At 42.7% G+C, this 14,933-nt stretch overlaps 1 protein-coding gene across 2 annotated transcripts in view; it reads left to right on the top strand.

Moving 5' to 3' along the window:
- GRB7 (growth factor receptor bound protein 7) overlaps nucleotides 1-14,933 on the top strand; it is a 119,754-nt gene that overhangs the window by 11,796 nt on the left and 93,025 nt on the right. Inside the window, exon 1 of one of the 2 annotated variants that reach the window (XM_088474723.1) lies at nucleotides 1,980-2,059. The exons of the other annotated variant lie outside the window; for it this stretch is intronic. The gene's annotated coding sequence lies outside the window, so the exon portion shown is untranslated. Of the gene's footprint in view, nucleotides 1-1,979; nucleotides 2,060-14,933 lie in introns of those variants that run through there. 2 annotated transcript variants of the gene reach the window in all.

A 14,933-nucleotide genomic window follows, 5' to 3' on the forward strand; every position in this document is an offset into this window, starting at 1 on the left:
GAGATGTTACCCATAGCAACCAATCATATTCTAGCTATTATCTTCTAGAAGGTGCTAGTTAAATGTTAAGTAGAATCTGATTGGTTGCTATGGGCAACAGCTCCATTTCTAAAAACTCTCATCTTAGTAAATATACCCCCTATACTTACTGTATGTAAGCCAATTTGCTGCAAGACTGAGTATTTCTCCATGTTGTATGACAGCACTGTTGGTGTAATGGTTAGCATTACTGCCTCTCAGCACTGAAGTCCTGGGTTTGATTCCCACCAAGGCCCTATTGGTGTGAAGTTTGTATGTTCTTTCCATGTTTGCATGGCTTTCCCCCCGGGTACTTCGGTTTCCTTCCACACTCCAAAAACATACTGGTAGCTTAATTGGATTCTGACAAAAAATGAACCCTAGTGTGCATGTGTGTGTAGGGAATATAATTGCAAGTTCCTTTGGGGCAGGCACTGATGAGGATGACCATCTTTGTGCTGCAGAAGATGTGTGCACTGTATAAATGATTGATAATAATGTTGTAATATGCTATGTTCCATTGTATGGTTTGATTAAAGTCACTCCATCTGTACTAGTTTGATGCTGAATGTCGGCATTATCCTCTAGCTTAGATTGGTATGTTTTAGAGCACTTGACATGTGTAGATTGAATAAAAGAGACCTGACTGGTAACTGTACATGTAGGTGGATGTGCTGGACAACACTGTGTGGTACGTGCAAGTGTCTGTGTTGTTCCTGCCTGTACCCTCCCATCTCCTCACTAAACTTACAGCTCAGCTGCTAATTCCCTCCCAAGCAACAGACAGAGGAGGAGAGGCTTCTGCATTGGCATTGGAGTCAGTCCAAGAGTTCACACAGCTTCTAAGGAGGGAGTGCAAAGTATGTACCCACATCTACATCTGTAATGCCTGCATGTGTGTGCTGCGGATTGTTCAGACAAGAGACTCTACAAGCTTATTGCACGTACAGCAGTAAAGATAGTATAAACGTACATAGCAACATGTGTGCACTTAGACACAAGCCTGAGACAACACATATACTGCCTATACTAAAACAGACAGGCACACAGTTAATATATGTGCACCGGCCCTGGCTGCTTAATAGGATACCTCTGATTCATATTTCAAGAGGGCGGGAGAAATGGTTCCAGGTGATGTCACCTGAGAGGAGTGCCCATGTAAATCAAGACAGGTAGATAAAGAAAGGAGGATAAACAGGAATTGCCAGTTCTCCGCTCAGTGACGAGCCCCCCTGGATCTCTGTACTGGTCACCGGTACAGGTAGGAACTTATCACTGTCATTAATGAATGATACCACTATGGACAGGGGGCACAAGCAGCTGTGTTATTTAATCTGTCATTTGTGTATGTATGTGTATAACTGTGTGCTATCAGCAGGACTGTTTCAGAAGCTGGGATGTATACATACAACGAATTGGAATCAGATAAATACAAATGCATTCTTAAGGGTTCTATAACAAGTATAAAGAGATTATACCACAGATAGCCATTGGGGAACTACAAATTCAAGCATCCCCTGTAAGTCAAAACTCAGCAATAACTGGAGAGCCTCAGGTGGCCCAAGCTTGATTTACCAAGCACAGGTTTATAGTTCTGAGAGGTCTATGACATGCAGTCAGGTATAGTTCATCTTATGAGGTACAGGCATTATATCACTTGTTTTATGTAGGTTAAATATAAGGTAAAAAAAAATAATATATATATATATATATATATATATAGTGTAAAAGAAAGCTTATTTTATTCTGTAAAGTACAGTGAACAGTGTATTGGTGAAGTCTATAGCAGGTGGGTCTAGTTTATAGGACAGAGGTTCCCAAACTCGGTCCTCAAGGCACCCTAACAGTCTGGGTTTTAAATATATCCGTGCTTGACCACAGGTGACTTAATTAGTGCCTCAGTAAATTTGATTTAACCACCTGTGCTCAACCATGGATATCTCTAAAACCTGAACTGTTGGGGTGCCTTGAGGACCACGTTTGGGAACCTCTGTTATAGGGTGAACACTGTTGTTTATAGAAAGCCAGCTGAATTAATGAGGTATGATCACAACAATATGTTTAGTAAATTTCATAGTTGCAGTGTATATAATACTGCACAAACCAAGTTGAGTGGTCATTGCCACGGATGTGCTTTGTGCTGAAGTTTTAATACTGTTTACAGGTGATTTCTTATTTTGCCTCTCTGCTCTCATTCTTTTAATCTTCTGAGGTTAATGCCCATTAGTTTTTCTCCTGTGCTCCCTTCCTCTTAGGCTTTATGGCAGTTGTTTTAGAAGATAAAGCTGATCCCTTGAGTCTTTGTTTCCTGGGATCAATTACAATTTCCCCACTAGAACCTGGGAGTCTATGGAATGTGCTGGCACTTAATGGAAATTTTGCAACACTCACAAACATACTGTATATTAAATCTATACATACCTTTACAAAACTTGACATTCTTGAGATTGCAGGTTCTGTTTGAAGGAAGGCAATTTTACGTTGTACTTCTCAACGAAACAGAACAAACTTCTCTTATTTTCACTTGTTAACACTTAAACAAAACATATAGCACTAGGGGCTCATTGTGTGTTCCCCCCCAAAAAACATTAATTACAGAACTGGAAGCTGCACGCAGCTACATTAGGATACTGTTAGTAGCAATTTTATGCAATGTTGTGCTAAATTTGTTAGTCAATTGAATATACCAATTGAACCCGGCACTCACATGTTGGGTAAGCAGGATAGTTGTTACGGTGCCCTTCCATATGGATAGAGAACAGGACGGCACTCAGTAGTCTTGTTTAATCATTTATTTTGCCAACGTTTCGGGATTCCCCCCATCGTCAGGGGCATCTCTCTCTCTCTCTCTCTGTGTGTGTGTGTGTGTGTATATATAAAATCAAAAATTAAACAAATTGGCACCCACCAGGTGATGACAAGGTTAAAGTGCAGAGTCAGTATGGTGGTCAGTACATTTTTCTACTTTGTCAGCACCTGGTGAGTGCCAATTTTTTTAATTTTTGATATATTACTTGGACTTTGATATGGTTAATTGAGTGGAGTGCAAACTTTTTGTGTGTGTGTATGTATATATATATTTACAAGTAGGAAGCCACATAAACTGAATTAAAACAATAAATATAAACAGTACCATAAAAGATGCATATATAGGTACTTGTCAAAGTGATAAATAGCTATTTATAGCGGCTAACTTCTACAATCTCCGCATTTGCTGTTGGAAGCATCCTTGATGATCTTCATCTCAGTGTGTTAGTTGTTTACTGATAGCAGTTCATTTACATGATAAATAATTGCTTTGTTCTGACAATCTATTTTTAAATGGGGTACATAGACAAATTACAATATCTTTGTAAAATACCATGAATAGAGCAGATTAACTGATTCAAATGTATGTCTGAGGATTTGGGATGAACTTTCACACTTTTCCCTCAGTACCACAGCATGAAGGGAGCTAAATAATTTATTTTGACTAAATAGGATTGCCATAATATTATGGCAAGTGTATACAGTTCAACTCCTCTACAAAAACTGAAAACATTCACCCCATTATGTCTGTACATTATTTCACGGTACAGGTAAAGGGTGTCTACCCTGAGAGGATGAAATCGCCAACACATATTGCGATATTACAAGACAATAAAGGGCAATGGGCCCATTATGTCAGCATGTGGGAACTGAAAAACCCATCATCCCCCTATATTATTAGACATGGTTGTGTATGCTGGATCTCATCAATATGGCTACCGAAGTGTGGCTAAATCAATGATTGGGTCGAACAACAGATTTAGCCAGTGTGTGGCCATCTTTGATACCCAAAGGTAGCCACTACAGTCCACTGTTTTATTCTTTTTATAACACTAATAATGTATGGCATTGTTCAGTGGCTGCAGCCTACTTTATTACACCAGTTTCTGATAAGATTGTGAACACAGGACATTTTTGTGTTACAGTTAGGGTTAGCCTAAAATATGCAAGAAAAAACTTTGTTGACATTCAGATGTTGACATGTATTATGAACATGTCGACAACATTTGTGAATGTCCACATATTGATTGTCAACTTAATATCCATGTCGACATTCTGACGACATCCTGGACATGTCGATCTTCTGAATGTTGACTTTTCATACCGCATCCTTCTTTCCTGTGCTTCCAACCTAGAAACTTGATTCCAGTGAAACCTTCCAGAAAACTAAATACTAGCTCCAGACATATCGTTCATATTAGTGTAATGCTAAAACAATTCATTTGATCTATTTCATGTTTAGTTTCACTTTTATCTCATAGCAACCATTTGTTTCAGAATTTATTTATATATTTTATTTTTAAATTATTTTAATGTTTTGTCTCTTTTGCTGGCAAAAATTGCAGAGACACTCTATGCAAAGGGTTGGGAGACAGATAGATAGGATTAAATGTATTTTAAGGGATGTAGTCAAAAGCTCGACACCACAATGTTGTACTTTTATGATGTTGACATTGTTAAAATGTCAGGCAATGTGTTGGCATTCTCAGAATGTCAACAGGTGAAATGTAAACATTAGGGTTAGGTTGCGGGCAGGAGGTTTCAGGTTAGACTGCAAGGGAGGTTGGGGGTTAGACTACGGGGCTGAGGTTAGGGTTAGGCACTAGAGGGAGGGTTAGTGGTAGGTATTAGGGTTCGGGATAAGGAAGAAATACTCACTGTAACATCGGAGGATCACAGCTCTGACTTGGACGTCACAGTGACCAAGACTCGCTGCAGCGTCGGAAGCAGGTGAGTCACCGCTGGGCTACCAGGGACAATATGTCGACATTCTAAAATGTTGAGATTTTATTGTACTTGACTACCTCCTCACCCCCCCTTCCTCGGAACGGCCTGGAGGTTCCCGAAAATTGGGTGGCGCTCCTGGACCCCTGGAGGTGTCAGCAAGTCTTCCGGAGCAGCCACCCATTGACAAAGAGAAGAGGACGATCCAGACGCTGATGAAAAAGTTGGCAGTGAATTGCATCATCTTGGCCCTGCTTCACAACATGACGCAATTATGCTCCCCTTCCCCCGCAGAGCCGACCAGAGGGGGCAGCTAGTAAGCCAGCAAGTATGCATTTCATCACTCTACATGATGAATGCCGACATGGTCAGCAACATTCTCATGTCAACATGACGACTGTTGACTTTATGACTGTTGACATATCATACAACACCCGTATTTTAAAACCATTTGTGATCATGAACAGTTATAGTGCTAGGGGTAATGTGGGGCAACACAGAAATAAGTGTCCAACATGGGTACAGACGGAAAATCAGGCTGACTTAGACAACTAGATAAAAATGTAAGGGGATGTTGACATGGACACAATGCTGACGTTGACATCATGTAGACAGTGATGAAATGTTAACATGTTAGAATGTCGACATATCGTCCCTGGTGACTCAACACTGACAGTGCATCCTATTCCCAGTGCAGTGTGTTCTGGACCAGTGTAGCGTCTCCTAATTCCCAGTGCAGTGTGCTCTGGCCCGGTTTAGCATCTCCTATTTCCAGTGCAGTTCCCTCCTATTCCCAGTGCAGTGTGTTCTGTCCTCAGTGTAGTGCCTCCTATTCCCAGTGCAGTGTGTTCTGTCCCCAGTGTAGTGCCTCCTATCCCCTGTGCAGTGTGTTCTGTCCCCAGTATAGTGCCTCCTATTTCCAGTGCAATGCCTCCTATTCCCAGTGCAGTGTGTTCTGTCCCCACTGTAGTGCCTCCTATTCCCATAGTACTCTGGGCCTGATTCAGACCTGGACGCAAGTGGCCGTTCGCTCGTCCGCCGTACGAGCGGAAAAATTTTAATTCAAGCGCTCGCTCGCATGTTCGCTCGTAGCTAACCTTCCGCCCCATATTCTCCCAACCCCTCCTCTAGCTAGCGAAACGTTCAAAATAGTGAGCGTCCGTCTCCTCTTTGGTTGCAGGGAACGCTCGCACAAGTCAATTCCGGAAGTGGCCCTGTCAGTTTTCGATTGCCTGCTCTTTCATTCTGCAAACATACTTGAATCGATTACTGGCAATCACTATATTAATTACCTTAATTGTTATTCACATGTTTGCAATCCTGTTTTTTTTTTTTTTCAATGTCAATAAACTTTATTCTTGTTAGTGTGTGTCATTTGTTCCGCAGAATACGAACGGTTTGACCAAGGGGATGGTTTTTCTAAATTAAAAGTTTGTTTGAATGCTAATATTGTTTTGCGTTTTTTTTTTATAGGCAGATTTTAATACTTTAATTTTTATATTTAAATTAGCTTACGCATGTCACTGCATCCAGCCTATCATAACTCACATTATATTTGTGAGGGTGTAGGTCACATGACTCATACAATAACCAATAGAATTGTTCCTGTTAATTTACAAAGTACATTAGCCAATCAAATTTTTTCTAGGACCTTTATTAAAACTGTTTTGTGTAAAAAAAAATCATTGCCATCATGAGAGCCACCATTTTTTTGTAGGCGTGAGCTACTGGTCCTCACTGAAGTGATGGACCAGAGAATAACGGACTATCCGCCCCCCATCACCAACCTCATGAAGCGTAGGGCCTACGCGGAGGTGCGCCGCCGCCTGCGTTCCCTCGGCTATCGCCGTAATATCGGCCAATTGGAATGCAGGTGGTCGGATCTGCGGCGCAGATCACCATGCCTGCTGGCCCTTTTGCGTCTCCGGATTGCCCAAAGTAAGTCTTTTTGCTGACCGTCAGTCCCCTCCCTCTCCTCACATTACCATCCCTCCAACTTCCCCCTCCCCTCAAACCACCCTCTCTTTTCCTCACCCTCCACTTCATCCCACATGACCCCTCCTCCTTCCATGAACCACTGGCCCATGTCCGATGAGGAGGAATTCGTGGCTCCAGGCCCAGTCAGCAGTGTGCCCGGTATATTTACATTTTAAACTATGCTTTATTTTGAAATTTTTATATTTTGGTTGATGTTGTCCTTTTGCCTGTGCAGTTCCAAATAGTAAAGTAGTTAAAATGTTTTTTATATATATCTTTGGGAAACAATGTCAAGGATGTATTCCCCTTACACATATGACACATGTCCAAACACTCACACTTGTGTCTTTCTTGTTTATGGTACCAACAAATGTCGTAGTTTTCTTTTTCTTTTTTTTCGTTTGTATTTCTTCATTTTGGGCCCTTATTTGTTTTAAATCTTTTCGTTTTGCATTCCTTTTGTTTTGGACATGTTTTGGTAACTGATGTTTTTTTTTGGGATAGTCTGAATGTTTTGTTGGTTTTTAAAATCTAAATGAAGGTGTCATTTTAGTAATCCGCACATTTTTTTAACCCATTGAGGACCAGAGGCGTAACGAGGCAATTGCTGGCGTATTGCAGGATCTCAGGGGACATGTTATTGCCATGCTATTGGACCACCTTTTGGCGATCCTGCGCCACTAAGTTTTTTTCTTGCAAAAAACCCCCCCAAAAATAAAGTTTATTTATATTTATTTAAGTCTCATTCCTTGTCTGTAAATCTTAGATTGTTGAACCTTACATAAGTCTACTATTTGTCCCTGAGTTTTTAAGTAATGTAAATTTGTTTGGAGAAAGCTCAAGTAAGTATGTAAGCTTGCACATTAAACACATAACAATACCAATAGGTTTGTAGAATTAACCTCAAAATTCTTTTTTTTTTGGGGGGTGGGTAATGTAAAAATTAAAGCTACCTGCTTAGGCCTAGAATTGAAAACATACTGATTCACCATAATATCTTTGGTGTTTGGTTTTAGCAACAAAGCAGGGTACACAAGGTTCCAAATTTAGAAATTACAGTATTAGGCATTAAGCAAGTTTTCATTTTTTGGAACAGGTTACACTTGGTTGTAATTTACGAAGTAAATGGTTGGTTAACGTAAAAAATAAATTTAATGCACACAAATAATAAACACCAAGTGAATTGACACAATAAATTCACGCACTGAAAACACACACAAAAGTCCAAACAACAAAATCCACCTAAAAAATCTGGCAACAACTTCATTGCGTATGGCCCCCCCACATACTGACCTTCGACCAACCTCGGGGGGACCGTCCTCAGGCAAGGCATCCTCTGGCTGCATTGGGACACCACTCCTTATGGCGATGTTGTGAAATATCCCACACAGGACCACAATTTTCGAAACCATAGCCGGCAAATACATGAGGTCGCCACCAGAGCGGTGGAGGCATCTGGATCGGCCTTTTAAAAGGCCGATACAGTGCTCCACCACCTGCCTGGTGGCTGTAAGTGCGGAATTATACTGACTTTGTGGCCCTGGTGTGGGAACCAAATAAGGAGTGAGCAGCCAGGGCGTGCAAGGGTAACCACTGTCTCCTGTGAAAATATAAAAAACAACATCAGGACCATTGTGTACCAAGCTTTGCATTGGTTTCAACAGAAGGTGTCAACTTACCCAGAAGCCACGCATCACCAGCTTGTAGGTTGTTTAATTTGTGCCAAATCCCTGATTGCCAGATGACAAAGGAATCATGTGCACTGCCTGGGAATTTGGCATTCAGGGACAGGATCTGGAGGGAGGCATCACATACCACCATTACATTCATCGAGTGAAAGTGCTTTCAGTTCCTAAATATAGCCTCCAGCGTTGCTGGAGGCTGAAGTGGTATGTGAGTGCCATCCATAACCCCTATGATGTGTGGGAAGCCAGCAATTTGGTAAAAATTAGCCTTCACCACATTAAGGGAACCCATATCCAATGGCATTTTAATAAAATGATGGAGGTGTTTAAAAAGTGCATCCATCACTGCCCTCAGGATCCTTGAAAAGGAGGATTGGGAGATTCCTGCCACTATTCCAACGGTGGTTTGAAAGGATCCTGAGGCACAAAAATGTAACACCAACATTAATTGCGTAAGTGGTGGTATTGCTGTAGGACTGTCAATTTGCTGTTCAAGATCACTCTCTATTAATGAGAGAGTGTCTGTGATGATTTGTGGTGGAAGACGGTAGCGCCTTAACACCTTATCATCTGGCATTCCAAAAAGGGTGACACGTGTTCTATATATCTGGGGCCTTGCACGCCTACGAGGCCTATGCCTGGGACGAAGTTGAGGTTGGTCGGGTTCTGGAACCATGGCCAATATAATACGACCAACATCAACCTGAAATGTTAAGCCAGGTAGTTATTGTTTTAGACAAATGTGTGAAGAAAAATATACTTATCTTTTCAAAGAAAGCCAAAGATTCTTACAGGCCTGGGTCGCGTCATGTGCAAATCCACCTACATTTCAAAATTAGAAAATATTTATATGATTAATTTAATAAACTAGGAATTGAGCCAAATATAGTTGTCGAAAATTTAGAGAAGGGAGCACACATTAGTTTGCAAAATAGTACGCTACATTTAGAGTTAAGACATGATTTTACACAGAACAAGCACACATTAGTTCGCAAAATAGTACGCTACATTTAGAGTTAAGACATGATTTTACACAGAACAAGCACACATTAGTTCGCAAAATAGTACGCTACATTTAGAGTTAAGACATGATTTTACACAGAACAAGCACACATTACTTAGCAAAACATATTCTAAGACCAACACCTCTAATTCGTAATTAATAAAAACAAAAACACTTACCAAAAACAGACAATTATCCCAAAGTTCGAAAAGGTCACTTGGTCACAGCCAAAATAACTGTTAAAAAAAAAATGTAAAAAAAAAATTGAAAACAATTTAATAATAAATATTTATGGGAATTATTGAAATACTCAAAAATAAAAAAAACAAAATGAAATGCAAAAATGCTAATGTAAACAAAGAAAGTAATAAAAAAACACTCCGTCAAAAAAATACCAACTACTCCTTCACGAACCAACAAACAAGAACCAACCACTACACCGAGAAACCTCCAACAATCCAAAAATGCCACCTCGAATGGAGTCACACCAAGCCATAAATAGTCATTATTTTCCCGCTCAAATTAAGGACGGACAATAGGAGCGTACAAGGAATGATGCGGCCGAATAATGCTGACGCATGTATAAAAACGTCACTGAAGGCCAAAATCGGTCTGCTACATTGAGAAAAGACAATGAGTACAGAGCAGCAAAGTACTAGCCAAGAGGCGCCATGTAATTATTTTTAAAATTGTGAAAATGCTTATGTTTAACATTACATTTTGAAACATTTAACTTTAAAAAATTTTCAACCATTTAAAAAAAAGTTGTGGAGGATGCCATGGAAGAGGCTGCTGGGCCTAGTAGGCAAACTAGGGCCAAAAAAAAAAGGCAGCCACAATTCACAAGGAAGGAGATGGAGGTTTTGGTGCAAATGTGCAACGACAACCTGGCACAGGCACCAAGGAATATGGGTGCAACCCAGAGATGGAAACTGTGGGACAACATAGCCAGCCAGTGCTGTCAATGGGGTGGGTGAGTTTGAACGTTCAACCTGGGAGGTCAAACGCCGGTACGTAAAAACTACATTTGACTAAAAAATGGTTACAGGTCCAAATACTGCAGTAATAATACCAACATTTTAACCAACAGATGGAGTGACTTCAAATATCGGCTTAAACAAAAACTGGCTGATAGGGTTAGGCATGCAGGGGGAACAGGTGGGGGTCCCACCCCTGTGTCACTTGAGCTCACGGATTTGGAGGAGCTGGCCCAGGGGTGTGTGCAGGATGAGGAGGTGTTTGGCGTGTCGAACATGGATACCAACATGCCAGACTTTACGGCTCCTCATGTTGCCCCAGGTAAATGTAATGTTAACAACTCAGAAATGTGTTTTGTAAAATATCTCGATTTGAATTTTAATCTTTTCTCTTTTTTCTCACAGAGACACAGGCGGATGAGTCTGCTCCAGAGGTGAGCTTTGGCCGCAGAATTTCTTCTGGCTCTGCAGGGGAGGAAGCAGTAGATCCGGCTGGGGACCCTGTGGCAGACAGTCCAGGGCATTCCCCCTCGCAGGCAGTGGCCCTCCTCACTGATCTCAATGTTAAAACGGATCAGCACACCGAGATTCTGCTGAGGACGGATGCCAATCTGCTACGGGTGGCGGATGCCCTGGAGGAAAATACTGCGGCCAACGTGAGAATTGCAAATGCCCTGGTGGAAAATACTGGGGCAAACGTGAGAATTGCAAATGCCCTGGAGCAGCTCATTCGCCAGCACATGTTGGAGCCGGCCTCCCTTCCTGCCGGAACATCAGGACCCTCCACCTCTGGCACAACAACACCCATCCCTCCAAATGTGCCTAGCCCTATGCCTAGTCCAGAGGCAACAACATCTGCCTCTGGCCAGGCCAGCCGAAGGAGCTCCCGGGCCCGTTCCGGCTCCCTCCAACCCCCGGCCAAAAGGCCTAAAAGGCAATGACAGCACTGGCTAATTACCCCACAATCCATCTCTGTGTTTGCCCTATATTTCTCCTTTCTTGTGAATTGTTTTTTTATTTTTTTTTAAAGTTCAAATGCCACTTATTTTGTGTGTGTGTGGCCCAAATCATTTTTACAATTTTTGACCTTATTAAAAATATGTTTATGGCAAAAATAAAATAGAACAAAAAAAAAATGGACACAATCATGTAATAAAATTATGATAAAAATCTGCAAAATTCTATTGTTGCTTTATTCCAAAACGGGATAAAAGGTAATCCCTCAAACAAACTTAGAAACAATACAACGGAAATAGAAACATTTAATTTTTAGAAAAAAAAGGGTTAAAAACAATTTATGAGTTTTAATTAACACTTAGCCAAAAACAAAAGGACGATTGGTTTCTTGTCCACCAAAAAAATAAGAAAAAAAAAAATGCGTACAATATTGTTTCCTAAAAAAGAAACACTTACAAATATTTTAAAAGCCACAAAAAAAAAAATTGTTAGCTAATTGATTGTATGACCCAGAAATTAGCAGCTGAGTAGTTCACCTGCGTTCGGTTTTTAGCTACTAAAAAAGGTCTATTTGCTAAACACCTTACAAGCAGTTTTGCAATTAAAAGATGATTGTTTTTGATAAATTGCTACACCATCGATGAGCCCAGGGAAGTACGAAGAGACATCGTCATTGTGGTAGACTATACCAGACCACAAGCTGAGCGAGCAGTCTTAATGGAAATTGGATGAGACAGTGACGTATCACTTGCTCCGTTCACATTTGGCGCTCGCATAAGATAATTTATGTACGCCCAAAAAACGCCTCGACACGCCTGCGTTTTTCCATCTCCACCCCCGTTACCACTCCAAAACGGACAATTGTCAATCACATTTGACATGCCACTTCCTGTTCGCTGTGTCTACGATCAACTGAAAAATGACCACAATCAGACGTACGCACATGCGCACTGTTACACCGACGCATGCGTGGTTGTACAACATAGACTGACTACGAACGAGCGGCCGCTTACGAGCGGCTCTGAATCAGGCCCTCTGTTCTATTTCTGTAGTAGTGTGTCCTACCCTTAGTATAGTGCCTCCTATCCCCTGTGCAGCTCATCATATTCATAGTGCGATATATTCTATCTCCTGCTCAGTGAATCCTATTCTCATAGTAATCTGTCCTATCTCTATTGCCGAACGCACCCCCCCCCAGGGTGTAGTTCATCTATTCCCAATGCAATGAATCTTATTCCTTTGTACTCTGGAGCTCATTCAGACCCGCTCGCTATGCTGCGCTCGCAGCCGTAAGGGCGGCCAGTATGCACATGCCGCGATCGCACACTAAGACATCAGGACGCCCCTTATGTCTTAACGTGCGATCGCCGGGTGAAGTTAGTCACCCACTAGCCTAGACAAAAGACGCCCACTTTCAGACGTCATACCCAGGAAGTGTATGAGAACATTGGTACCATCGGGTGACATCGAACCAGCACTCAGGGCCTCATTCAGAGGCGGTCGGAGGATGCAAGCGGTCGCTCAGAAACTGGGCGGCCGCTTGCATCCTGACCGCCCGCCTCTGTTTCGGTCGTTAGGCTGTGGGTTAACACCCACAGCTCTAACGACCGCTCCGGTGATGGTCGCGATGGTCAGAGACCATCGCGACCATCGGGGCTTACGACGAGACCCTAGGGTAGGGTCTCCCTTGTCGTAAGCCTCAGAGAGCTTCTGGCTCTGTCTGAGCCGGAAGCTCTCCACTGACATCACTAGTGATGTCAGTGGGACCTCCCCCAAACGGTAGGCGTTCCCATGGGAACGCCTCCGTTTGGGCTGCCACGCCCCCGGCCCGCCTTCTAAACGGGGCGAGCTGTCAATCAACATCGACAGCTCGCCCCCTTTGGATCGAGACCCGCTACGACCGGCGCTGTCGGTCGTAGCGGGTCTCACGCATGCGCACGACGGCGCCGTTGTGCGCATGCTCTGTGGGGGGCCATCGACCCGGTCCAAGTGCTTCGGCGCTAACGACCGGGTCTGAATGACCCCCTCAGTGCTTGAGGTAGACCCTAGCCTACCGCAAGCACTGCGAGTGCTGATGCTGCATCTTAATTATGCACGCCCTTATAATGGTGTGAAAACGCACTGACACGCCTGCGTTCGCACATCCACACCCCCGTTTCCTTTGTCCTTCCCCCATCACCACACACAAACGGCCCATTCTGTCACTCAAACTAGCGGGCTGGCTGTAGGCTGAGAGAGCGATCGTCTCCCGATCGCTGTGACTGGTTCGGGCACGTGCACTGCGTCTTTTACGCATGCGCAGTTTGCAACAATCGGCCGGCTACGAGCAAACGCAGCCCAGCGAGCGGGTCTGAATCGCGCCCCTGTTCTATCTGCATTTCAGTTTCTCCTATGCCCAGCACAGAATGTCATGTTCCCAATGTAGTTCTTCTGTTCCCAGAACAGCGCTTCATATTCCCTTACTCCATTCTATCCCTATTACAGTGTATCCTATCCCCAGCACAGAATGTCCTATTCTCAGCGCTGTTCATCTATTCCCAGAGCAGTGCATAATATTCTTATACCACTCTATTCTATCCCTATTGCAGTGACTCCTATCCCTTACACAGTGTTCTACCTGTGAAGTGTGTCATATCCCAGTGCAGTATATCCTACCCCCAGAGTGGTGTGTCCTATTCTCATAGCACTCTGTTCTATCCCCAGTGCAGTGTATGCTATTCCCAGTACAGTGCATCCTATTCTCAGTGCTTATTGTCCCGTGCATAATGCATCTTATTCCCAGCTCAGTATGGACCTATTGCCACCTCATTGTGTCCTATCCCCAGTTCAGTGTTTGCTATCCCCTGCACAGAGTGTTCATATACACAGTGTATTGTGTCCTGTTTCCATTGCAGAATGTTCACATATCCAGTTGCAGTGTGTCCTTTTACTATACTAACACAAAAATAATTTGAAACAGGGCTTAAGTGAGGGAATGTCTCCCCTCTGCCTAAACAGGCCACCTTTGTCCAATGTTTAAAAGTTTCCATCTTCCAAGTATTTATATTGGGATAATAATTGAAAAAATATATGATAATTAAAAAAAAGTAGAGTGATAAAGCAGAGAAAAACTGTTTGTGCGCCTGAAAGCAGAAAGCCACACTGCCTATTGGTTTTTACGCCAGCCACCACAACCTTCATAATCATTAGTATAGGCACTTTCACCAGGCCCATGCTAGGTGCAAGAGATCTGTCAGCAACAGGCTTCCCTTTCCCGTACTCAAAACTCAGAATAGCGCAAAGCTTTAGGTACACGCCCACAGTACTTCCATGACACTCCTACAAGGCAGGGTGGTTCCTGCGATTGCACTGTTGAAATGTAAGACCAATCCGGCCAAGTTCCGTCCATCACAGAAAAGTGTGTGGCATACGCAACAATGCGTCAATTCACATTCGCACTTGCGCTGTATGCAAAACTCGTACTTTGCGTCCATGCTGAGAGATTTGACAGACTCTGAATCAGCCCCAAGAGAGTGCTGTGTGCAATTAATACTGTACATGCTTTCATACTTCTGCTACTATGAA

The sequence above is a fragment of the Taudactylus pleione genome, unplaced genomic scaffold (assembly GCF_031769625.1).
Source record: "Taudactylus pleione unplaced genomic scaffold, aTauple2 ptg000155l, whole genome shotgun sequence".
In the NCBI taxonomy this organism is placed as follows: domain Eukaryota; kingdom Metazoa; phylum Chordata; class Amphibia; order Anura; family Myobatrachidae; genus Taudactylus; species Taudactylus pleione.